Here is a 25,271-nt window from a genome sequence, read left to right as displayed (position 1 = left end):
CTGCCCAGGGCTGCAGAATGTTCAGTAACACTTTCTTGTGCTAGAGACTGTGCCTTGTGAGGGGCCTACCTTTAATGTTTTGCCTAGAGCAACAAAATCCAGTAACGGGTGCTGGTTGCCACATTCAGGGGAGCCTGCAGGAACTGCTTGCTGCTGACTGGGAAAGCACTCACTGCTTCTCGAAGCGAAACAACCGTGACATTTTAGGAGTACAGCTCCTTAAACCACCTGTTCAAATCTGCTAATCACAGGTAATCTTGGCTCTTCAAGGGGATTACTCAAAGACAATAAAAATACTAAATTACCAAAGAAAAAACTTTTACTGGTAATTTGCATCCATTTTTTGTGATGTCACACTATCATTTTTGCAATAATTATAACCAGTAACGCACTATGTAAAGTTCTCAAGGGATTGACTCTCTTTTCAGAAATTAACTGTAGAATATGCTTTGCATTTATTATTGTTCTGCTTTCTTATTGTCATTCTCATAAAATCAATCAAAGTGATAAGTGGAATGTCTAGAAACAGACAGAATTTAATCTGGATGAATTACACAAAATATATCGGTCCTGGAAGTGTATCTGCTTTTAAAGGAGTTATATATCACTACAGAGAATACAATATTCTGCACTTGAAGCATTGGCACATATCTACAAGATTATATTAATTTCAGTATAGAAAGCTGACATTGCTGGATACTGCTTGGAAATGTGCATGTTATAACACTGGAGAAAAAAGCTACAAAATTTGAATTAACTGAAAATACTTTCATTTTATAGCAAACCATATGGTAGATGTCTACATTGTATTCAATAAATATTAGCCATAAACCCTGATCTAACCCCAGATTTTCCTAGGTTCAAGATTTTTGGAAAATCCAGGTGTCATCCCAAACTTTGTACCCTTTTAACTGCCAATCCCAGCCCCCATTTAGGTCGGCAAGTCCTCAGTGGTGTGGCCACACAGTCAAGGGCCAAAACAGCCTTGGAGGGAAGTTGGCCTCAGTGTGCCACTGGTCTGTTTTGCTTGTGGATCCCATGGTTTCAGGATATCCAGGAGGTTTGCGTGGCAAGCTTGTAAAATCTTAGAAGAATACAAAGGATATTTTGTAAAGTTTCCCTTAAAGCATTTTTTTCAAGCCCTGTGGATGCTGCTGTGTAGGGATTTAGTCTAGCCAAATAAAAGTTCCACTTTTCAATGCATAGAGCGCAAATTCATCAAGTGACTCAGCTGTAATGTGTTCTAGGTTCCTGGAAAAATAAAAGGTTGGATCAGATGGTCTTTTGAGGTCTCTCCCAGCCATTCTATGATTCCATGACAGGGCAACATGATTTTACATGGAACTATATTAGTCACACACTTGATGCTTTATTATATCTTTCAAAATCAAATAACCAATATAATTTGGGCTTTATTGCTGAAAGAATGAAATCGCTTGACTGACACATGATAGTGAACTAATTACATTAGAAACTCTGGCTCTTTTATTTCTCTTTTGCTTGGAAAAGAGCAAAAAAAATCTGGATTTGTTCTGAACAAAATTGCAATACTGCAGGCTAAAACTTTTCTTCTCAATCTAAAAACTTTCCTTCTCAATTTAAATTCATTTTAAATTGTTATGCTTTACAAACTTCCAAATGGGATTCTAATTGTTGACAGACATTTTACATTACATGTGTCTATCACTTTGATTTAATATGCATTTTCAATGAAATTTAAACAAGGCCTCTAAGGTGGCAATTTAACAGCAAGACATGCTGTGAATTTTAGATATAAAAAATATCTAGTTTTCAAGGGTTTTTTTGTACATGTGAAAATGGCCCTCCAGAAAAAAAAAAAAAAAAATCAGAGAATGTCTGTATGGCTGAGTTATCAGAAACTAAATATCTCCAAGAACATTACCTACTGTTTTAATCAATCACAGTCATCAGAGGCAAACCAGGTTTTACATTTATGCAGCATTTCAGTAGCACACTTCAAAAAGTATTAACCATAAAAGAAATAGAATGTATTTGGAAATCCTGTGTCTGGTTTATTACATCTCATGACCTGATTTAATTTTCTTCTACACAAAACCCACATCGAAATATCTGTAAGTAATTGGTACTTGTTGTCAACTTTGATAGGAGACATTTGAAAGGAATACCAAATGTATTGTGAAAGATAAGAGCACAGCAGCTTTTCTGTGTCCCTAATAGAGTGGAAACCAGACTTAGGAGAGCATACAACTACAAAACACGTCTGTTCTATATCATGCCTACTTTTGAAATCATCAGAATTGTAGTTAATGTTTAAACCCTAAGCTATAGACACTGATAGCACAGTGGGAACAATTCCATATCTTAAAATTTTTAAACCAAAATATTCGCTACTTTTAAATTCTTGCATTTTCTTCATAATGTTAATAAAAACATCTTGGGTTTGGCTTATTTTATATAAATAGCATTAGATGTCTTGTTTTAGAGGTCCTGCAGGGTGTCCCAAAACCTACACTTGATGGCAAGAATAAACATTCATTAAACTTCAAAGGCTGCCAAAAAGTCTAGTTATTTTGATTTAGGAGAATCATTTAAATTAATCCCTCAACTTGTGTAGAAAATATATAATGTAATCCATTTCTCTGTCTCCAGCTTCAAGTCACACTGGAAAAAAAAATACTCCTGTACTAATGTTTTCTCTTTTGAAAAACTGGGGAAAAATTAAGACTTCATATATTTGTGAAGAATTCTGGCTTAGTGACATTAAGAAACAAATATTATAATACACAACTGTGTACTTATCTCTGTGTAACTGCTGTTAAACCTTCACACACAATGGAGGTCTTCAGTGGGAGCAGTAAAACCAGGTTTTATGTTTGTGTGTGTGTGTATATATATCTGTAATTTTTTTTAACAAAAGGATCAATTTTTTTGAATGGCTTTCTGCCTTAGCACCCCAACTCAGCTGAGTCCTGCTGTGCTACAGAAAACTCACAGTCACCTTTGGAACAGATCTTTTTTTGCTGAGGCCCTCTTAAAATTTGGGAGAAACCTTAGTAGGATGAAGAGCTTGGTTTAAAATTATTTTTACTTTAAAATTAACACACTCCTCATCTGAAAGAAGCATGCAGAGCCTATTGTGTCAGAGGCACCAAGGAAAAAAATAAAGGAGGGAGAAGCTCAGCTATTGTAAATCATTGTAATGCCACTGAGGCCAATTTAGACTAGCTGAGGTTGTGGCCTAATATTTGTGCTGAAATGTTGCAGCTATAGCTGTATCCCTGAGCTGTATAAATATTTGTTGAAAGCTGACTGTTAGGGTGCAAGGGGTGGATTGCTCATCAGCAAATAGTGAGGGCCCTTGTCTTTTCACCTTTCTTAAGGAAACCTTCCCCTTTCTGGGGTGGGAATTTTGACTTAGTACATGTGTGATCCTTCTTACTCTGTGCATGGATCATTCCGTGTGCAGTGGAACAGGAATTTCCATCTGGACTTTTGAACTTGCACCCGCCTGAGTGTCCGGCCCTGATTCATGCCATGCACTGTACATGAATGACCAGCAATGTTTACAAAATGAATTAGCTGGACTCCAACTCTCCAGCCAGAAAGTAATCAAAGTGAAGAGCCAAGCTATTTCTGAAATTCCAGCTTCCCTCACTAGAAACTGCATGCTCTGTCTTGCTAGTCAGGGTATTAATGTAAAATGTACATGCTCTATACTGGAGGACAATTAATAACAGCAGTGATTCTGAGCAGTCGACAGACATTAACTATTCCACCCCCAAACTGCTCTTGTGTGGTGGGCAAATCTGACTGCAGCATATGGTACAGAGACCAAAAAAAAGTGAAAATATCTATATCGGTAAGTGATTATTCTACGAGTTGTAGTATGGCTCTTTCTGATTCTTTCTTCTCCCAAATTAAATTCCAGTTAACATTTTATTTCACTTCTTCTGAATGAATACCTGTATTCATAGACATATCCAGGAATCTTCTCATGCAAATATTTTTGGTAGGACTACTCATAAATGGTATCCCTAAAATCTTGGAAGCTTTGATTTATTTTCTCATCAACCATCCTAATTTAAGCATTTAGCAACAACAGAACTATCTCTTCAGAATAATCTCATCCTATAAAATACATCAGCCTTTGCTAAATTTACTATAAAACATTGTTATGAAAGAAGACAATGTTACATAATACATTTTGTTTGGGATGGTCTGAAACTCAAAATATATCATATCACTGAAATTTCCCTCTGAAAACAAGCCTCCTATCTGAAAAGCCCACATCATAAAAAGCTGGAGATATCTCAGAGCCAAATTGTTTGCTCCTGTAAATGTTAGAGCACCACAGAGGGGGGATATGAAATAAGGCTCTCTTGATTTTACAGCAGAGCATCTGAACCACTTCCCCTGCCCTAGTCAGTTTAAAGCAAAATTAAAAGAAAAATAAACCCCAGAGAACATGTGAGCTCTTCATTGGATGCAAATTGGCATAACTCCACTGGATATCTGACTTAGGCAGAGTTAGAACAGGACTTACCACCAAGAAGATCTGGGTCAAGGTATTTTAATGGTGACTTCATGTGGGTGGGTGAGAACCTGATTATTCAGGCTGAAAACCAGGAATGCAGTACAGATCTATAGATCAGTCAAGAAATTGATTGTTTGCAGGGAGGGAGGCTAAAGTGGCTCAGTTATTCCAAAATTAGCAACTGCTAGTGTGGTGTATAGCTCAGGCCAAATGACAAGTGAATGATGCTGCCCAACACCTCCCCACCTATATCATGCCTGCATCTAGCCCCTGGTGACTTTTACTTCCAGAAGAAAATAGCAAATCCAGGACTGGTAAATGAATAACATCTGAATAAAATATCTTGGCAGGATATCTTTAACGTTACCTAAAAATCAGAGGTTAATAAATAGTAAAATTTAGCTGTAGCTTCTCTTAAGTAGTTTGAACATAAGTCAATATTTTCGTCTTTTGTTGTCTCAGGGTTTCTGCAGGAGAGGAGAGAATTTCATCAATGATGTTTCTACACTTTATAGCATTATGCCTTTGTACTGTTATCCATCCGTGCCCTTATCTAACATGTTATCAGCTGTATGAAAATAACTAGTAGTCCCTTCAGCCTACAGCAAGTATCAATAGGAAGAATGACAGTGGCTAGTTTGCACACTTGAAATGGTTTATTTGTTGCAATCCTGTGCACAAGATGTTTATCAGTAAGCACCAGACAGCCATGCAGAAGAAGGAGCCTTAATTCTGTCTGAGACAGCCTCTTATTGCTATTGATAGTTAGCATCAGTGTCCAGTCTGAGAAATGGAAGTGCTGCAGGCAACTTCAGTCAAGACACCCTATTGATCTACTGCTTCCTCTGTGTCCCTGAAGCTAGAGAAGAAAAATAAAAAGGGAAGGAAAAGCTTGCTGTATAAGGGGCAATGCAGCAGTCTATGTCTTGCCATCATTCAAAGGGGTGTGTATGTGCATGGATATTCCTGATATTCAGTACCTTAGACAACTGTAAATCACACGCACAGCCATGATAAATATAAATGTCAATGTGTTGGAAATGTCCTTTATATAAGAGGTGTCACTAGAACTACATTTTTAGCATGAAACATTTTTGCTGCTTTTTATTTTTCATTGACTTATTGTGCTTCTGTTATATCCTGTCTAACACAATCAATCTAAAGCATAATATCTGAGAGTCCTATTCATAAATAATACATATTTGGGTCATTTTCATTTGTATCCTACAATGAAGATTTACAAGCCAGAAACAAAACAAGAAACAATGTGTGGAATGCTCTTATTCAGTGGATAAGAATATATTACTGTGATCAATTAATCTGCTTTTCTCTGCATTAGGTGGACATCTTTATGGTACATCCATAAGGGTTTATAACTTGGGAGAGACGGAATCAGCTCTACGGCTCTAACATAAAATGCCTGTACTCAGAAGAGAGAAACTTTTCCAAAGTTTTTTTGCTTGCTTGAGGCTTTTTTCCCCCCATTGCTGTTGTTGTTGTTTTTCAATAGGAAATATGTTAATTTTGGCAAACTCAACCACAGCAATAACTTATCCATCAGCATAGTATGTTGCTCTGCCATATATTCTACCTCTCATGTTAAATGAAACAAGAAATTGACTACAATAATTCTGGGGATTTCCATAGTGCTGTTCATTCAAAGATAGTCCCATTTTACTACAACCACACAATTCATTCTACAGGAGGGAAGACTGACACACAGAAAGGTCCCAGCTCAGTTTTTAGGGCCGAAAATTACTAGGCAAAATTAAGTAAAAAGAAATAAGATCTGTGCATAGAAATTGCAGGAGGAACAAGAGAGGTGAAAGGAAGGCTCCAGTTGGTATTAGTTTGCAGTACAAGGACCTTCAGCCCCTGGTGCAGTCACCAGAAGGGCTGGTACTCTGATCTTGGGCCATGAGTAACAGCCCAGCTACTTATCAATTTTGCCTGCAGAGAAGGAGCAAAAGTAGTGAGTTAAAATCAGTCAGAGCTGCTTTAGGAAGAAAAGTCAGAACATGCAAGAACTTTGCAAGCAATATAAACTGTTTGGGGAAAGTGGGGGTGAATGGTGGGAACAAGGCTGGTCACAGTGACAGTGCCCCCATTAGCCTCAGAGATGCAGCCCAGGCTCTGCTCAGGGCTTCAGACTCTGGGCCTCAGAGTGGGTTATTGCATTAGTTTTTCAAATCTGGAAATTTGCTACAAGTGCATCTCAGATAAAAACTGAAATGAGTTTTGCAACTATGGCAAAAAAGCAATTTTACATTTCATAGGTGTTTTAAAACCCTTTTCAATAGAAAATAAAAATAACAGTAAGAGGAAAAAAAGGCTACATTTCCATTCTCTTTTTTATAGTTTGACGTTGCAGATGTTTCTGGGTCAGAGGTGAACATGTCTTTAGGTGTCAAAAGATGCAATAACCTGAGTCAAAAATGGCCCAGTCCCCAGAACCGTGACTGTGTGCCAGAATATCCCCACCTCAGAAGCTTGCTGGCAGCAATGTGCTCCAGGTGTCTTACACTATGCAGACCTGGTAGTCATTTTAATATTTTCCATGCTGATGTAAATGGACTTGATGTGTGTTCATCAAATGTGGGAAAATCCCACAGAATTGTGTGCCATCTGTTTATAGGTAAAAGGTCTGCTTTGCTGACAAGCCAGTGCAAAATCAGAACACAGAATGAAAGCAAGCAAGCTTTTGTTTTGTTATGGTTTGGTTTTATAAATCTGAGGCTTAATGCCATATTAAAAACCTAACAAAGTTCAAAGGTTCATTCTGTTTGGATAGCAGTACTGTCCTTCTCAGATGTGTGGATATTACCTGAGCTACACGGAGCTCTTAAATCTGCACCACGTGGCTACAGCTTGCAACCTAATGAAACCCTGAGCACGCACAGGAGTCAGCAGGCATGGGGAGGGTGCAAGGGCCACAGCTTGGGCAGCTGGGTGTCTGCACTGGGGCCCTGAACCAGAAGTCTCTGTGAAACACTAGCTGATAGCATTTCAACATGTGTGGTTGGCCTCAAGTGAGAAACTCAAGCTGAAGCAAAAATGGAAAGGCTCATTTTGAAAAAGCATCACCTTATTTTATTTAACGCCCAATACTGCATTTGGTTTTTTGTTAAAATTAAAGCCAGGTTTAATTCAATTAATATGGTAGATGCCAATCAAATTGTCCATCTTTATTATTTTGGTCTGTTTTAAACAAGACTATTGGACAAAAAGCAGTTATGTCTGAGATACAATATTAAATGAAGGCTGTGGCCACAGAGATTTTCAACATCAGTTGATAGACATCGACCAGTCATCAGAAGAGGAATTTGAGACCGTTCTCGTCCTTTTACGCTCCATGTGGAACACATGCTTATACTTTTCTATAGAGAATTGATAACCAGACCTGGGAAATTTATACCTGAATATGAGTCAGATGTCAGAAGATGATGTCAAAGTGTTTCAAAAGAGTATTTTCATTACACGTACCATGGAGTGAGTCTTGGGTGAAAGAAGAGTTAATGCAGCTGGAAGAGGAGAAAAACATCAGAAGAAAATAAACTGATAAAACAGATCAAATCCAGACATATTCAATCTAAAATCTCAAATGGGATTCAAGGTATGCTGGAAGGATGCTACAGCCATCCACTACAACGTGAAAAGAAGACAAAACAAAACCTCTGTAGAGATATGCTCTGGATGCTAACTCGGCAAGGTAGGTCAGTGTATGTCCATTGAGACAGGCTCTACTGCTTTTCACTGGCTGAACCCTGCCCCTAACGGCCCCAAACAGATATTTTAACCTTGCCAGCAGCATTGTATTGAGGTGTAGAAGTTGAGAAAGCTAGTGTGAAAGTGCCTGTGGTCAGCTAATTGGGAAAACAACCAGTTCCCTGCAGTATAATCTACCCCATTTGCCAAAAGAGACAAGTTTTATATGTTCAATCAGAAAAGTGCAACTCCTCCAGTAATGTGGCTGGGACATTTACTTTGAAAACTGAGGAATCTTATTTTCAAGGTCAAGCTGAGGTTTCCTGGGTTCAGACTAAAACGCTTTGTAGGGCCAAAGAAATATTTACTGGGTTCTAGGGAGCAGGGAGTAGATGTCTAATTTGAACATATTTCAAGTCATCCTGGGAGGTCTTTTTGTTTTTACATATTTGTGTCTCCTCAGACAACCCTTTTTTTTTTTCCCCCTGAGAAATTAGAAGTGAAGAAAATTATTACTTTTTTTGCCACTACATTTCAGTTGGGCCATTTCCTGCACTGAGCCAGAGAACCTGCATTATTTACACCCTCTCCAGGATGTATTTCTTTCCAGTGCATCATATGAAACCATACAGAGGAATTTTGTCCAAGGACTGCCATTCTTTTTAAACTAGAAGGATTTTCTGTATAAAGCAATGATTTTCTTTATGGAACCTTTGACAGTGGGAGTGTTGGAGGGCCAATGATAGGTGGGGCTTCACAGGCAGTCATAAATTAAGCAGCAGCATTTTACAAATGAGCTCCATAATGATAGGTGATTGGAAGATGTGCTGCTGCATGCTGGAGATTAACATCCGAACACAAAAACTATCACCTAGCCCAGGAATGGCAGTAAAAGGTTAAAAGAAATATTCAATATTATCAATCATATTAGAAAAAAAAAGAGAGAACTTCTTACAGCTGCCAAAGGAGCTTGGGAGAATTAATGTGTTGGTGTCAAAAAGACTGAGAACAAGTGAAATAGGACTACAGTGATTGCCACAATCTTACTTGCCTGGAGAGAAAACATTGGACATTCAGTTTAACTAGGCAAGTGCCAAGGATCCTCTTGTGGATGCTATGGAGTGGCTTTCAAATATCAGAATTCACACTGACCCCCATGTCTGGTACTTTCTATGGTTTCAGAATTGCTCATTAAGCCAGGGAAACCTCCAGTAAGGTGTGATGACCTGAAAACAGACAGGAACTAAAGAATCAATGTTTTAAGTAAAACAGCAATTATAAAAAGATCTACAGCTCCTTCCATGTAATCAGGTAAATTAGCAGGAGTGGCATAAAGCACCTAAATCGGAGAAAGAGTGGAGAAAGGGGGAGTGGGGGGAAAGAAGGTCCCTTGGGAGATATCTGATAGGATGCTTAGTCTGTGTAGAGGCCAAAAGGTTAAGTGAAAATGAGATGAAGGAATGATCAGATATAGTCAGATCAGAGACAGTTAAATAAAGGAAAGTGCTAACCTAAGATAAATGTGAAGAAACGCCCTTGTGCTGAGTGTGTTGGTGTGGCTGTTCTTCAGCAGGTCAGGAACAGAAAGGAGGAATTGCCAGTTCCCAATCTACACCAGTCCTAGTTGAAGCACTTCCCAGCAAAGAAACAGAAGGGATAAGGACATAGGCTAAAGATTCCTATCTGCTACTCCAGCAGTGTGAAAGGATATTAAAGGGCTTCTAATTACATCTACATTTTTTGCAGGTCTCTTTTCACTGCTGGTGTGATATAAATTATCCTTAGTGATGAGAAAGTCAGGCCTGTGCCATCTGTGGTTTTGGTCAGAGAGAAAGATGTTGTTCAAAAAATATCAAAACAAAAATACTGAGAATTACTTGAAAGCTCCAAACTTTGTTGGTTGGCTAATGCTTTCCTGAGTCACACAACTTTCACTAGAAGGAGTTTCCATAATAACAAACAAAATCTGGCTGAAAGAGGTGCTTAATATAGCAAACAAATGCTTGGAATACATTCTATATAAAACTTCATCAACTATTTTGGTAAATCATTCTTAGAATACTCAGCAAAAAGGACCTGAGATAACAGAATGCACCAGGAAGCTCAAGAAATATCTGTCGTGACCAAGTCTGGAAATGACCACAAGCATTTTGTTCAAAAGCCTTTGGTGACTTACAGCCTTAGATTTCTAAATGTCAAGAGGAAAATTTGAACTCTTAGACACATAATTTAGAGCTCAGTCTTTTTTTTTCTTCGTCAGGAGCTTAATTAACATATACAATTAGACCTGGGAATTAGGAAGTAGATGAGTTGAATTCATCTGCTAGGTGTTAATGCCTGGGGATACCCCAACAGGATTCCTGAAAACAAATTTTTGTACTCTCCACAATTTGGCGTTACAACTCTTTGAGGTGAGAGAAATTGTGTGTTCTCCACAAAGATTTTGGTTAGGCCCAGAATTCCCTAAATCCGGATGGACTGCTGCCGAGGAATGCTGCTGGTCCAGGTAGCCCGGTTTGCAAACTGGAGATTGAGATGCAGATTGAGCTCTGGGTGGGAGCCCGAGACAAGAGGCTGTGAAGTGCCAACACTTGGGAAAACAAAGGCACGAAGATGGGGGATGCCAGGCAGCGACTGGACACTGAGACACACAGCAGGAGCCGGGAATCGCCGATCTTTTGGTTAACAAAGGAGACGGGTGACGACATGGAGAGGGGGGCGGGAGCCGAAGGGTGAGATTTGCATGCGGAGAGAAGGTGAGGGGATAAAAGGCATAAAAGTCCCGGGGTTCCTTGGTTGGGGTCCTCCTCAGAGGCACCAGCTCAGGCTGCTCCTGTGTCACTGCGCCGGGAAGAAGTGGTTTCACGGAATGAGACATCCAAGGCTCTGCTATGGGAGACCTGGGGACGAGCCGGTGAGGAAACCTGGTGTGACTGCGAGTGGGGTGTGCAGGGAGAGGAACCCATCGGGTCACTGCGGCTGCTGCTGGGAAGGGGCCTCGGTGCCAAGGGCAGTGACAGTCTGTGCCCTTGGCAGCGTGACTGCCAGGGAGTCTCCTGAATGGTCACACTGGGGAGCTTCCTTAACACTTCTTATCTTTCAGTCTAATACAGACCCCACATATATTTGTCAACTCTAAGCTACAACGAAAGAAGTCTGAGTCTGTAAATGAGGAGTTTCAAATGAAAGAGGTGGCTGAGGCATTTTGACCCTATTCAATCAAGGTCAGGTTTCCTCTGAATTATACCTGTTTCCTTGTCTAACATTTTAGACACCTCCCAAAGTGTCTATTGACAGAGTTTATAAGTGGCATTACACAATGAAGAAAAAAGAAAGCTGCTCACAGCTCCCCTTTTCCCCATGTGTTACAAAGCAGAGTTCCAGAGGAAGAGACAAAAGAGTGTTTGGGTCCCAGTTGTGTGTGCCTATGGGAAAGGAGTGGTGAAAAGAGGCCAGCAGCTCCTAGAAACAGGGAGGGGAGGCGAGGGAAGAGCACAAACCAGCTTTATGAGCCAGCAAATGATGGATGGCTAAATGCCAATTTAGAGCAATACTTAGAATGGAGATTATTAAAGGTTATTTTACTTTTAATTTTTTGTGGTAGGTGTCCTTACTTCTTCCTTACAGAAACCCTTGATTTTCACTTGCTAGATACTTAGATGTGCTTGTCATACCCACAAGGTGATTTCAGTTCTCTGATGCCAGGAAAGCTCTCCGCTGATCAAAACACAGCTGCACAGGCTCACTGGATCTATTCATGGGTGCCACACGACCGGGGTACGTCTGTCTATACCTGTGAAAATAGATGTAATTAATATAACAGATATAATACGTATATGCAAATCTAGATGCTAAAAATGACTTCTAGTAAGACAAGGTTTTCATTTGCCAAACCATATCAAAGTATCTGAATCATTTCAGCAATGTACAATCTACACTTGGACTACTGCTGCTGCAGTGACATCAGCACCCTTTTATTCTATTTTTTTTTACAATTGAGCTTGTTTTTTAATGAAAGATCCTAATGAACACAATTTTAAAACATTCTTTAATTAGCTTTTTCCAGGCTGTCACCTCTGCAGCATTTAAAAAGCACTTTCCATCATTTCCCACAAGTTGATTTGACATAGGATCATAGGACTATACGAATTGCTATTCACTGGGCACTGATCTTATGACTGGAACAATGAAGGAGCAATTTTCTATCTATTTGATATAAAATTCCCTCAGTGTAAGCAAGGAAACAGAATATTTTCTTATAGATAACCTTTTTGTTCATTACAGAAATACATATCAACTCCTTTAGTAACAAATAGCAGGCAATTTCTTCAGAATGTTTTATTAATAGATTTTGTATTACAATTTTACCTTCTTCACTTTGACATTTATTTCTCCTTTAATGAGTCAAAATGCCTAGCCAAGAGCTCTTGGCTTTAAGTATGATCCTAACATCAGCATATTAACTGTCACATTCAGGCCAATAGGGTTAACTTATCTCTTTGAGATCTCTGGAAAAAGAACCAAACACTCCGATTTTAAAAAAAATTGATGTAAATGGAAACTTCGACTTTAGTGGCACTGGAAGACAACAATGCTGCTTCATCATCATCTGAACATTCAGTATTATGGTTTTGCTGCCAAATATCCCAAATATCTGTGATAAGTGCCTCTTCTTGTAATAAAAGATACTGAACAAAAAGCAGTTTAACTGAGGTTTTGAAGTCTTGGATTTGCAACAGTCCATTCTGAACCCTTCATTTTATTTCCTTTTGTATTGTGGAGGCAAACAATAGTTGTAGCTTTCGTCATGAGCTCAAGCAGTACATTTTAGCAGACTGAGCTTTAGCACATGCAGATGGGTGTAACAATTTTTTAAAGGATGTTATAAATCCATCTGTAAGGAAATTCATGTAAGAACAAAGGAGCATTTTTTTCATAATCATGGGTAATTCTGAGCAAAGTTTCAATGGTTTCTCCCAGAAATCTAGATGAAGCAATTGCAGACTTTGATTATTTTTTAATTCTGACTCTTAAATCACATTAGTATGGGTCCCATTATCAGTGCAAGATAAATCAACTGCAATAGATTTTCCGTAAATACCCTGATTTTGTCTGCTAGAAAAAGGGGCCATACACAGGTTTTCTGTGGATTTACTCTTTGCTCATTGGTGACTGAAAAGCCATTTCTACCTTCCTTAGTGACACAGAGCCAAAACTCACAGCTCACTGAGTGTGTCTTCTGGCTCAAACGTTACCTGTGTCAGGGAACCTGAATGCACCCCTGAAGACTGGGTCCACCAAAGTGTTTCTTTATTCAAGATGTCTTTTAGTGGTTATGGTATTTCCGACTTTTTTCTTGTGAAACCAGGAGATAGTGTTAGCTTGCTTCCCTGTTTGCCTGTATGAGGAAGTAAGAGAAAAAAACATAAATTCATTTAAGAGCAAATGAAATAATTCCATCTGCCTGCCTGATTTGACATTTTCAACTCAGTTTCTCCGGTGAATGCTCTTCCCAGCAATATGCACTGCTTAAATGCTGGACATATGCTACAATAATAACAATTACAAATAATTACTCTAATAGAGTGAACAAATAATGCCAATTGGTTGATGTGATGATGTTTCCACGACAAACTCCAACTTTATGGAGTTGTTCATTTTTAAGTCTAACAACTTTCTGATAGCCTTTGAGAGGCAACAGTGTGACTTGACCACCTCAGTTCATAAATCTGTCCTGCTAGATGCATATAGTCATGGACTGTGCTCCTACTTAAATCAAAATTTCAATCAACACCTAATGCAGGACTAAGTTTAGGCTTAACTGTAAAGACATGGTCATAATAATGGAGATTTTCTGATGAATACTTATTAAATAATTTCATTGTCTATTTCCTGAAGTAACTTTAAAATAGAAGTGTTGGTATGCACGTGTACTTTGTTACACACTGTCAAATCACAGTCTGGTTCAGGACAACACGTCAGCCTGCTGTTAACCTCATTAACCTCAGACATCCAATAAATAGACTTGCAGACACGTCGAAACTTAAACTTAAGTATCATTCGGAATAGAAGTGTTTTACTGAATTGAGAATTAAACTGAAGGCATGCTCTTAATCCACAGAAGACAGAGCTTCTTGCTGAAGTAATATGTAGGTCTGTGCACAAGACTAAAATATTTGATATCATAACGCTACTCTTGGAATTAAATATCTGTGAACCTAATTCTTAATGTTTTCAGACCAGATACTATTTTTTTTTTGCATTTTGCATGTGATTTTCTTCCTTTCTGCAACACGAGTGTAGAGAGAAAGGAATTCAAGAATCATGCAGCAGACCAGTAGTAAACTTTTCAAGCCTGCTGACAAAAAATCCCCAGGTCCACTGAAATAACAGGCACCAACAAGTTTGTGATGATTCAGAAACATCTACACCATATTCTGTTAGGAGGCATGGGTGATCTTCACCCACTCTGGTATAAAGACACACTAATATTAAATCTGGGCTTACCCCACAATTTGCTGCCACACTTTCCACTCTGCAGCTGACCTGTGATAACTCTTTGCTCACAGAGAGAGGAAGTCAGAAGCAGACCTCCTGCAGGGGCAATGTTTCCACAGTCAAAGATTTTCAGAGGAGAGATCAGTGCTTTGTTAAATTAGGGACTTAACACAGGAAAATGACTGGGGAAGTCACAAACCAAAAGCATGGCTAGTTTTTGTAAAACTAATCAGACACAACCACCAAGGGACCAGAGTTCTGTACTGGACATTAACTTACCAAGTTGTTTCTCCATGCACATTTACTGCTTCTTGTAGCCCATGAACTGTTTTCTGGAGGAGCACCCTCCCCAGCCATTGGTCTCTTGGTCAGACTTGGAGGCCGGGCTGTATCAAGGTGTTCTCTGTTGTACAGTCATCCCTGCTGCCTGATGTCTCTAGAACAGGCACTTCAGTGCAGCTGCTCAAGCTCACAACTTTCCTGCTTGCTCAGAGAGGTTCTTCACTCGTGTTTCAGCAACAGTGATATCACTGCTAGAGTATGTCAGCACTGACATCTTGGAAACAGAGAAGGAAAGGAGACAGGCTGGAAATGCCAAGATTAAATAAAACCAATATGAGTATTCTTATCACCTTTTGACAAAAGGCAGCAGGAATTCAGAAACAAAGAGTGTCTTGCAGTTCCACTGATTTGGTACCTCAGTGAGTTATGGCAGTATAAATGGTGTCCTGGAGTATTAAAAAAAAGGCATCAGACTGATAACTTCTAGTTAAGTGCTGATAGTTAGGTCAGAAAATAGAGTTCTGTAGGTACTTCAGCAAGTCAAAATTTTAACCAGTTAATATATACTGTGTAAAATATTGGGCTTTTAAGTTGTGGGATTTTTCTGTTTTGTTTTCAGACTTAAATTTCCAAATATCTGACAAGTTCCTAAACCTGCTTGTAAAAGTCCCCAAATTACAAGACAGTTGGATAAAAATCTGTTCATTGTAAAAAGGGAAGGAGAAAGGGTAGGGAAGAAAAGGTTTGTTGATAAGTTTGCTGCACTATTAAAATGTTTAACCACAGCCTCGACCTCAAATCAGCATAGATGTGAAGTTCCTATTTATTAGAGTATATGAAAAAGTATTCACCAAAATGTCTTGTTTTTGAAAGAGATGCACCCCAGTAATTATGGTGTAAGACTAGATCCATTTCTTAGGAATATGGAAAAGTGAGTGATAAACACTGTCAGGCATTGTGCTTTGTCCCATTTAAAGAACATACTTCTGTTCAAAATAAGCATTAAAAAAAAAGTAGAGAATGGAAGAGGGAGACATCACAGAGGCATTTATCATGCTGAATGTAAGCCCACACTGACTTGCCTAAATCTATATAAAGGCCTGCAAGTGGCTCTGAAAGTGATGGGAACCCATGCTTCAAACACATGTCTTGAAAGAATGTCAGAAATCTCGTTCCCCTTTTGGCTGCGGTTACAGATGCTTTCTCCGGACTGCGGGCTCACCAGTTTCACTTGTCTGAAGTACTCAAAAATACATTTTCCCCTGGAAGACAGTCTGCACATGCTTACAATAAACATTAACCGAATCAAATGACTTTCACTTCGGGATAAATACTTTCAAGTAAGTCTGTTAGCGACACTCATAGTAAATTGTTAATAATTAGTTTTTCCAATCTACTTGGGTGGCACTAATGAACACAATCACTCCTAGCATATTTATACACAGGATAAATCCTGCCTCCCTCTATATGCCTGAGGAAGACCCAAGGTAAAATGGATATATTTTGCTGCAGGAACTCATGGGAGCCACTTTAGGTCAGGTGGGCAATCCTGCTGGTTTTGTGTGTCTCTGAACTCTGCTGGCTGGGCAACAGCCAGGACAAGCCACCTGCTCACCGTGGATATCTGCCCTGGTGCTGGGGCTGGAGCAGTCTGCAGCCTTCTGGGCACAAAATATGTAAGTTACAAAACATGGAAACTCTCAGCCCTGCAAAGCCAATGAAACTACATTTTCCTATAACTGTGGCTTCCTCTTTTTGCAGGCTACCCGCTGGTAATGGCTTGCTGTAAATTACACGGTGATATCTCTAGAGATGGGAAATTCTTTTCTTATGCTTGTGAAAGTATCCCAACATGAAGTGGTCCGCTAATGGGACATTTCAGGGTATTACCGGAAGGAAAACAGTCACCAATACCTCTCACCACCCTTCTGCTAAGCCAAAATACAGAAGTATGAATTAGAATTATGTCTATACCACAATTAAAATAACCCCAAAACTGTTACCTTCAGCAATTTGAAGTTGGTTACTGGAAAATCCCTAGATACAACTGAGAAAAGCTCCCAGCAATTTGCTCCACCAGCTCCTGAATGGTACTGAAATGCAATCCAATTATTATTAGAAATTATGTGCTCTATTTTTGTAATTTTCTTAACAACTCTGAACAGCTAAAGAATTACTGCAGCAGACCATAAGACCCAGCTCTGGCTAAGAAACCTGCATGCATTGCATAAAATGTATGATTCTACAACTCATTAAGTCTAATTTATGGCATATGTAATTAAGCACCTTTGAATTGAACCTAGGTCTCTAGAGATAATAACACTTAGAACTTATATAGGGCTTTTCATCCTCAAAGTGCTTTACAAACATTAACTAATTAACAACATAATAAGAGATGAAAGGCCAAAGTACTTACCCACAGTGCTGCATAGCCTCTGTATAATTCAGATTTTGATGTTTTTCAGTGCAAGAACCAATCTGGGTGCACAGAGAGGATTTACCAGTGGTCCCCTTCACAATCAGAAAATGACTTTGTGCACATCATCTCTCTGAATTCCCAGAGTCCTTCTCTGCTATTTATTGCTGAGTCAGGAGAGACAGCTCCCAAATGTGAAGGAAGGTATGGAAAATGACAGCCCACAGCAGTTTGAGGGTATATGAGTTTTTGGGGCTTCAGAGACAGAGTAATGGGGCCTAATGCAGAAAGGGGTTCCTGAAGAATTCACTGCGCAAGATTTCTTGTATCACCTAAGTCCATATCCTTCCCACGGGAAATCTAATAATAATTACACAAAGTCTCTGGAGATTGGCTAAAGGATCAGTGAGAAGGCCTTACTTCAGCTCATATGCATTTTCCTGTAAATCCTACAATGTTTTTTTCCTGATTTCTGCTCTTCTGAAAAGTCTGAACTATCTAGCCAGTGTGTTTGTTAGTTTTGGGGTTTTATTTTATCACTTGGTCTAATTTACACACTGCCTCAAGAGATCATGTACCTTGAGACAGCCTTATTATCTGAATGAATGCTTTCTTGGTGATAGCAATGCTGCAGATGTTATATCAGGTTACTTGAATCCCCCCCTGAACATTCCTAATGCAGAAAGATGACAGATAAAATAAAAGGGGAGCAATTAATACCGAGAATTTTAGTGACCAGTGCTTCAGACATCAGCCGGTGTCAGCGATCATTTTCCTGAGCTCAGAATGCTGCCCATTGTCTGTGCACATGCTGGGCTTGAGCATCACCTGTTCACCAGCAAGAAGGATAATGGTTGTGGTGGCAGGATCTCTTGTCCCTCCCCAGACAATGCCACTGTCCCCGTGGGGATTCTACAGTGCCCCAAAAACTGAGAGTTTGGGGACCAGTGGAAAAACGTGGCAAGCATGTAAGGCAGAACAATGCACATGTACCTGCCTAACTGAACCCCAAAAAATATCTCCGAAACAACCACAAATGACTCAGCAGCAGCAGTGCAGGTGGAGCCCCATCAGAAATTAAAGAAAGTGAGACATACCATGGACCAGAAAATAACATGCCTGTGGAACCAGCAGGCTTTTGTGCTTCCCCACAGACACACAGTCCACAACAAATCCTGAAAGGTAACAATCTCACAGGAGTAATGCCTACAAGAGATCCTACGATAAACATAGGGTCTAATCGAAAGCATTACGATTTTTAAATGCACATGTAGAATAGAACTGTCAAAATGTTTTATCCCTAAATTGTGAATACTAACCTTCCCATACTTATTATATAGCAGTACATTTTAATTTTCCTGGAGCAGAGTTGAATAAAGCAAGCATCACAAACACAATCAAATGGATATTTGAAAGAACTGCTCTTCACAATAGCTGTGTGTCTGAGCAAAGCTTCAAATGTTGATCAATTGATTACCAAAACCAAAGAATACATTTCCCAAATGAGCTTCTGTGAAGCACTCAGTAGGGTCAGAGAAAAACAGCATAAAGTTCCACAGAACAGCAGTTTTCTCTAAAATATTTACAAATGCAACTTTCTACTGCTTTCCTGGTTTATAAATTAGATCTGCACAGATCTAGAATGAAGAATAAAACACTTCTGATAAATCAATGGTTTGATTCAATTTCAGTGTGGCAAATTCACTCAAATAAAGACTGAAAACAATGTGAAATTATCCAAAGGTATACTTTAAATCTTATAGCAAATCACAGTCTCACTGGTACAATTGCTCAACTGACTTTCAAACCTTTAATGAACAAAATAGTGGCAAAAATATAAAATTAACCCTAACTGCTAGTGTTCTATCCATCTTCCATCTCCAAAGAGTTGGTTTCTGCTGCTGCTGGGTTTTCCTTTCCTGAGTCAGTCAGCTTTGCAGAACAACTGTCCACCAAATGCACATAGTTTTTGTCTAGTGACTTTAACCTGAAAAACAGGATGAAAAAAGGAAAACTAACTTTCAACATGAAACAACTCTATTATTTGCTTGAGCTTTCTTATATTTTATCCTCCTTCTGAAGGCAGGTTTTCTTGTACCACCTCTTGCAGTAGCTTCATCTGTTACACTGTGCAGTCCTCACCATGATAAATCCTGAGCTGGGGTGAATATTCTTCAATATGCTTCCTCTGTAGAGCAAAATTCAGAGTTGTTAATGAGCAACCAAGTTCTCAGCACCATTCTCTTTACTCCCCCATCTCTGGAAGAGGCATGTGTCCTGAAGGACCCTGTCATGCGCCTGCTGTCCTAGTCTGGAAATCTATATGGGGAAAACCTTATAAAGAACCCAATTTTTTTGACTTAAATTAAAATTTTGCTCAGCAACAACTTAAAATATCAATTGGAAAGCCTCAACCTTCAGAGTTCCTGACATTTGATCTTGATATTCTGACTCTCTTAGGATGCAGATTTTACAGCACTTAGTCTTTCCCATGAGCTGCTGCTTTACTAATAGAGAAAAAACCCGCCCACCCACCCACAGCACATTATGCCCTCAGTAATTCTTAGAGTAACAGAGGTTACACTGATCTGCAGGATTTTTCTCTTTTCTAAACAAATACCTTTCTGGAGAAAGCCTCTATGCTGAAATCCTCTTGGGTAAACAGAGAGTACTTCAGGACTTACTGCATCTTAAGCAAGTGAACAAATATTTAGCCTCATGACACTTAGGTGGTTCACTCTCTGTCTGTACCTTTGTTTCATCTTCCACCTGGAAAAGAAGGATGGCTGAAGGAACCTGGCAGGAAAAAAAAAAAAATAAAAGAGCAGAGGACAAAAATGGTGTCTGGCCAACCTTAATAGAGAAACCAGAAATGTGGGAGATCAACAAGTTGTAGGGAAGGGATATTTTGTCTCTCCTTATATTTTTGCAGATCATTTCAACAGAGCTTCGACAGGATTTAGCACCTATTGCCCCATGCAGTGAGGTAAGGAGGACTTTCAAGGATCACACAGACAACACAGAAAACTTCCCATCATTCTGTATGTCCTCAGGGTGCCAAGGGAGATGTCCCAATTTCTGTCTCTCACTTGTATATGCTATTTTCCCAGAAACGCACCATGAACATTCACTCTTTCAGCAGCAGCTGGCTGGGAGAATAACATTTTATTCTACTCTGTCCTTGTTTGCCAGTTAATGAAAGATTTTGTGAGGTAAAAAACAGATTTTTTTTTTTTCTTCCAGTGCTGTTATTCCCATAATGCCGATGGACTTTTTGATCCTTCACCTCTGTATTATGTCATCCTTCACTATCTCAGTCAGCTCCTAAACTCAGGAGGAAACAGCAGCAATTCTGCCTCTGGATCTTATTTTCATGTAGGTCTACTAAGCACATGGATATCCTTAGCCTTACAACAGGTGATTTAATGGTGTCATCAATCCCATTTTAATCCTAAAGAACTAAGGCACACCGTAATTGCTTGGAAAGGAGGCTGGGCACCAAACTCAGATTTCCTGTTAAACTCTTCAAAGTTCTTTCATTTTCTAATACTTCAGTTTCTTCTTTTTGCTCCAAAGTATTTGCAGAACAGGTACAAAAGGTATTGGAGCAAAAAACAAGTCAATGAAAGCAATTAAATGAAAGTATTTAAAAAGCTAATGGTTTTTCTTCTTCCATATGACTTTCTATACAAGAAGGAAAGATGAGGTTCTTCCTGTGCTAGCAGATAGCTGCAGCTCTGCAGAGTTACTGAAGTGCTAATATTGATCAGGCAAGATGGACCATGTTACTGAGGCAATTGGTCAGGCTAAAGCAGCGATGGCAGCACATGGCATATTATGGATGGCTAAAGTAGCTGAGGATATCTATCTTTCTGTCTATCTACCTGTTTTCCAAGATGTCTATCATCATTGAACTTCGCCACCAAAGAACAAGGGCAGCACTTAATCATCAATAGATAAATACTGTTTATGCCATTAATTGGGGACCAGTCAGATTTTCCTTGTTTGTACCTTTGCTGCTCTTTTTTTTTTTTTTTAAGCTCCGCAGTTGTGAGACAGTAGCATTTTCTCACAGCCTGTATGTGTTGTTTTGGGACTTGTGTCAGTAGCAACAGCACAGCTCTGTGTGTCTGCCAGGGCTTTTTCAATCGAGCTCCTTTCCAGAAAAACAAAATAGCCAACAGATGAGGGTTACAAAACTCCAAACCCAGCACCTTTTCATAATACCTGACACAAGGTTTGGAAGCAGCAGCAGTGTGCCCAGTCTCTGCACCTGCCCCTTCACCTGCAGCCACAAGTGTCTGAATAGCAGAGGGAGCTTCCCAAGTAATATCTGCTGTAAACCCACAACTTCCATGGCTGCATTTTCTCTGTAGTTAGTATTCAGCAAAGAGACTGCAACAGTGCAGGGCTGTGTGTTTGCTGGCACTTTTCTTGTTCAAAGCTTTTGACAACACTTTACTGAGGCATATAATGCTGCCTTGAAATTGGCTTCTAAACCACATCTTGAGAAGATGAAACACGGGCTCTTGGCTGGGTGTTTTTGCCCTGTGCCATGGCTTGCTTGAGGCAGAAAAGCACCCCATCTCCCCCTTCCAAAACTCTCAGCTCAGGTCTCATCAGTCTGGCACTGATCATGAGATTCCTCTCTAATGTAACAGTTTCTCTCTCTCTTTTCTTTTTTTTTTTTCCTTAATTTTTACATTGCTATTTACAAGCTCTGGTACATAGATTTTATCCTTTAGTATTTAGGCTCTTACATGGTTTTAAACTCTAAGGAGAATTAATTTATCATTACACCGTCTTACATTAAAAAACATCTTCCTGGGGTAATGTTGGGAGTAATCATTGTGCCCTCTTGTTTTTATCTGAAGTATTCCAAAAGGAGAGTTAGTTAGTCTAAATTAGGCAACGGAGTTTTTTGCCTTGACATTTGGGAGGTCAAATTTTGCCTGTGACTGTCAACCTCTCAGAAGAGGAGATGGCATTTGGAGTAATCCAGAACTCCTGCAGAGTTACATTACTGTGGCAGCCAGATGAGTAAATCTAGGCTGAAGATCTATTGGTTCAATTACTGCTTGGGGTCAGGACATGCCATAAATTATTAGATATGCAAATGGAAAACTCTGACTGTTGATGAAAGAAAGATGGATGGATTTCTTAAATACTCATAATTAGTGCAAATTCTAACTATATAAAGTGATGTATAGCTATTTGCCTGTAAAAGATTTCTGTTCTTAAATTTTACCTGTGTGCAGGTAAAAGTAATTTTTTTTGTTTTGTTTTATGTGCATATCATATTTCAGAAATAAACTTGAGAAATCATTTGGAGGTGTGTTTTGAATTTCTGCAATGCCCCTTGGTTTTTGGAAGCAGTTTCAGGAAAGTTCAGAAGATGGTAATTCTCATTGTGATCTCCCTTACCAGAGGGTAAATCTGCAGCACTGCTCTGTGCTCTGTGAACACACACTGACAATGTATTTGGGAGGAGAACCATTTCCTTTGCCTGTGGAGGTAGAGTGTGCAAAGCATGCCACAGACAAGCCCAGGTTTGTGTATCTGCTGTAGAGTGAATGAGCTGGCACACGACAACTTGACCTTATCACAACGTGAACTCTGTGGCATTTCATGAGATTTTTGTGGATAGGAAAATAAAATGCAATTAAGATATTACTCTACCACACCTGTTTTTGCTGTCACTTAAATACATTATTTATAGTCTTATTTCTCAGTGTGATTAAAGTTAGAAGAACTTAGCCCTACTTTAGACATGTAAGAAGTCTCCTACATCTATAAAAACTTGTTGAATTTCTCTTGCGGATTCTCTGTTTTGGGAGAGAAGTTTTTACTACACGTAAGACAAAATGATTATGAGAGTGAGAATAACATGAGCTGTTCAACGCCACCTGCTGCTGCAAGGGGAAATATATTCCCAGAGGCACCTTGGCTGAGCAGGAACAGATGCAGAACCACTGGAAAGCTTGTCCTGCTCGATAGTAATTTTGCAGAAATGCATCACAACGCATGAGGGAATATGCTTTCCCAAAACTGATGCTGACTTTCCCAAGCAGTCTGTGGAAGCCCAGGGAGTTTCTAAAGGATATACAGCATCACTCCCTGGATGGTAACTTCTAAATAATTTTCATTTCTGTCACTCTGGACAGAATGGTTTCCAAAGCTACTTCAGGCTTTCTGAAAGCTCCTATTCACTGCCCAAATATAAATCTCTTGGCCACAGCTCTTGCTGTCATTATTACTATTTTAATAAGAGTTCACATGGTGGGGTTTGAAAACTAGACAGCAAATTGAAAGTTACTCAGGTGTTCTCCAGGTAGAGATCAGAAATTAGTCCTAACATGCAGTTTATGTAACAGAAAAAAAATATTAGGAAATACATCTTGGCTATTTATAATATATGCTAATTTGAGACAGAAATATTCTTTATTTATTTAGCTATAGAGCCACCAGAAGCAATGGAAGGTAAGGACCTGCAGCTCACCTTTTGTACCTTTGAGAGGAAGCCAGTGATGTTTTGTGGGTAAAAGTAATATTTTGTGCAGCGGTTCAACTGAGATGATCTCATTCAAGCATGACACCAATGTAATTTGGGAACAACTCCTTGAAGCCAACAAAACTGTACAGGGAGAATTACAAAAATGAGAGCAAACAATCAGTTTTTAAATCTTTTCCTATGCAATTCTGACAATCATTTTAAGTTTGTAAGAAGGCTACATAAACAATTCAATATGTATAATTCATAATTTCTGTGTGGAAATGCTAGTAGTAAGGAAAAAAATATAACTTTTAAAGTCTTTAAAAGAGGTTTCATTTAAAATGTTATCTGCTAAAACTGAGGTTTCATTTAAAATGTTATCTGCTAAAACTGTTTTTTTTAATATTCATTGTGATCATAATAGTTCTGCTCTGAATCAATCATGAAAGTATCAAAGTTCAACCAAATTCCATTAACCAGACAAGGTACTAAAAAATGGATGAAATTTAAGAGAAATACCTGACATAAAGAAGAAAAATAAGAAACCCACAAGCAATGACGAATATCATACCTTAGTTTATATTAAAAAAAAGAAGTTTAAAAATCCTGTATGTGTTTGACATAATTTGTAAAAGAGGAATCCAGGAAAATTCCACCTTGGGGAAGTGAAGAACTGAATAAATTCCACTTTTTGTGTGATTTCTAAACAAGTGTAAATTCTCCTTATTGCTGTTCATGTCTTCAGTGTTCTAACGAGCATGGTCACTTGGTACAGGCTTTGGGTCCGTTTCTGTAGGCTGATAGGTTTTAGGAAAGAATAATGCTAATTTTACAAAAACATCACTTTAGACTTACAAGAAAGAAAGATGCTGTAGAAGTTTAGCAGCACATTTGTAATCTTTTGTGTTCTTTATTTCTAAACCCTCATTTTCCTCTTGTGACACTCATTTAATAAATTTCAGTTAGGTTTGCTATATATAACTGTAATTTTGTACATTAAAAACCATATTTTTCAGTAGCTATATTACTTTGTGGAAGAAAAAGTTCTCTACTTAACCTTCTGGACTTGCATAAAAATGTGGTTTATTGATTAGCTGGTAAATATTTTTAAATTTTATAATGATTTTATTTCTATGAAATGGCACAAAGGGTCCATTCAACCAACTTTTGTCTCATTCATGTACAGAGATTTTTTTTAGATTGTGTTCAGAAAGGGAATTCTTTACAGCTAACTCAAAGTACATTTTACTGTCTGGCCCCCTCCCCTCAGTTTGCTTATAGCCAATGACAAACTAATGATAATCTATTGGATGTGCTGTCTCCCCTTTTATTGCTTTCTTCTTTACTACCTTAACAGAAAG

The 25,271-nt window shown here is 38.8% G+C and overlaps 1 long non-coding RNA gene across 1 annotated transcript in view; it reads right to left on the bottom strand.

The window, feature by feature from the left end:
- Window positions 1-25,271, bottom strand: part of LOC121664298 — a 274,117-nt gene that overhangs the window by 3,975 nt on the left and 244,871 nt on the right. The window contains exons 8-13 of the long non-coding RNA XR_006015946.1: window positions 23,917-24,051; window positions 20,038-20,213; window positions 19,519-19,605; window positions 14,999-19,404; window positions 13,477-13,619; window positions 7,932-12,014 (exon numbers count right to left, since the gene is read on the bottom strand). This is a non-coding gene — a long non-coding RNA (uncharacterized LOC121664298). The remainder of the gene's footprint in view (window positions 1-7,931; window positions 12,015-13,476; window positions 13,620-14,998; window positions 19,405-19,518; window positions 19,606-20,037; window positions 20,214-23,916; window positions 24,052-25,271) is intronic.

Source organism: Corvus kubaryi, unplaced genomic scaffold (assembly GCF_017639235.1).
Source record: "Corvus kubaryi isolate FWS band 111438036 unplaced genomic scaffold, C.kubaryi_AGA036_p1.0 37300, whole genome shotgun sequence".
NCBI lineage: Eukaryota > Metazoa > Chordata > Aves > Passeriformes > Corvidae > Corvus > Corvus kubaryi.
This window is presented reverse-complemented; position numbering and strand designations above follow the sequence as displayed.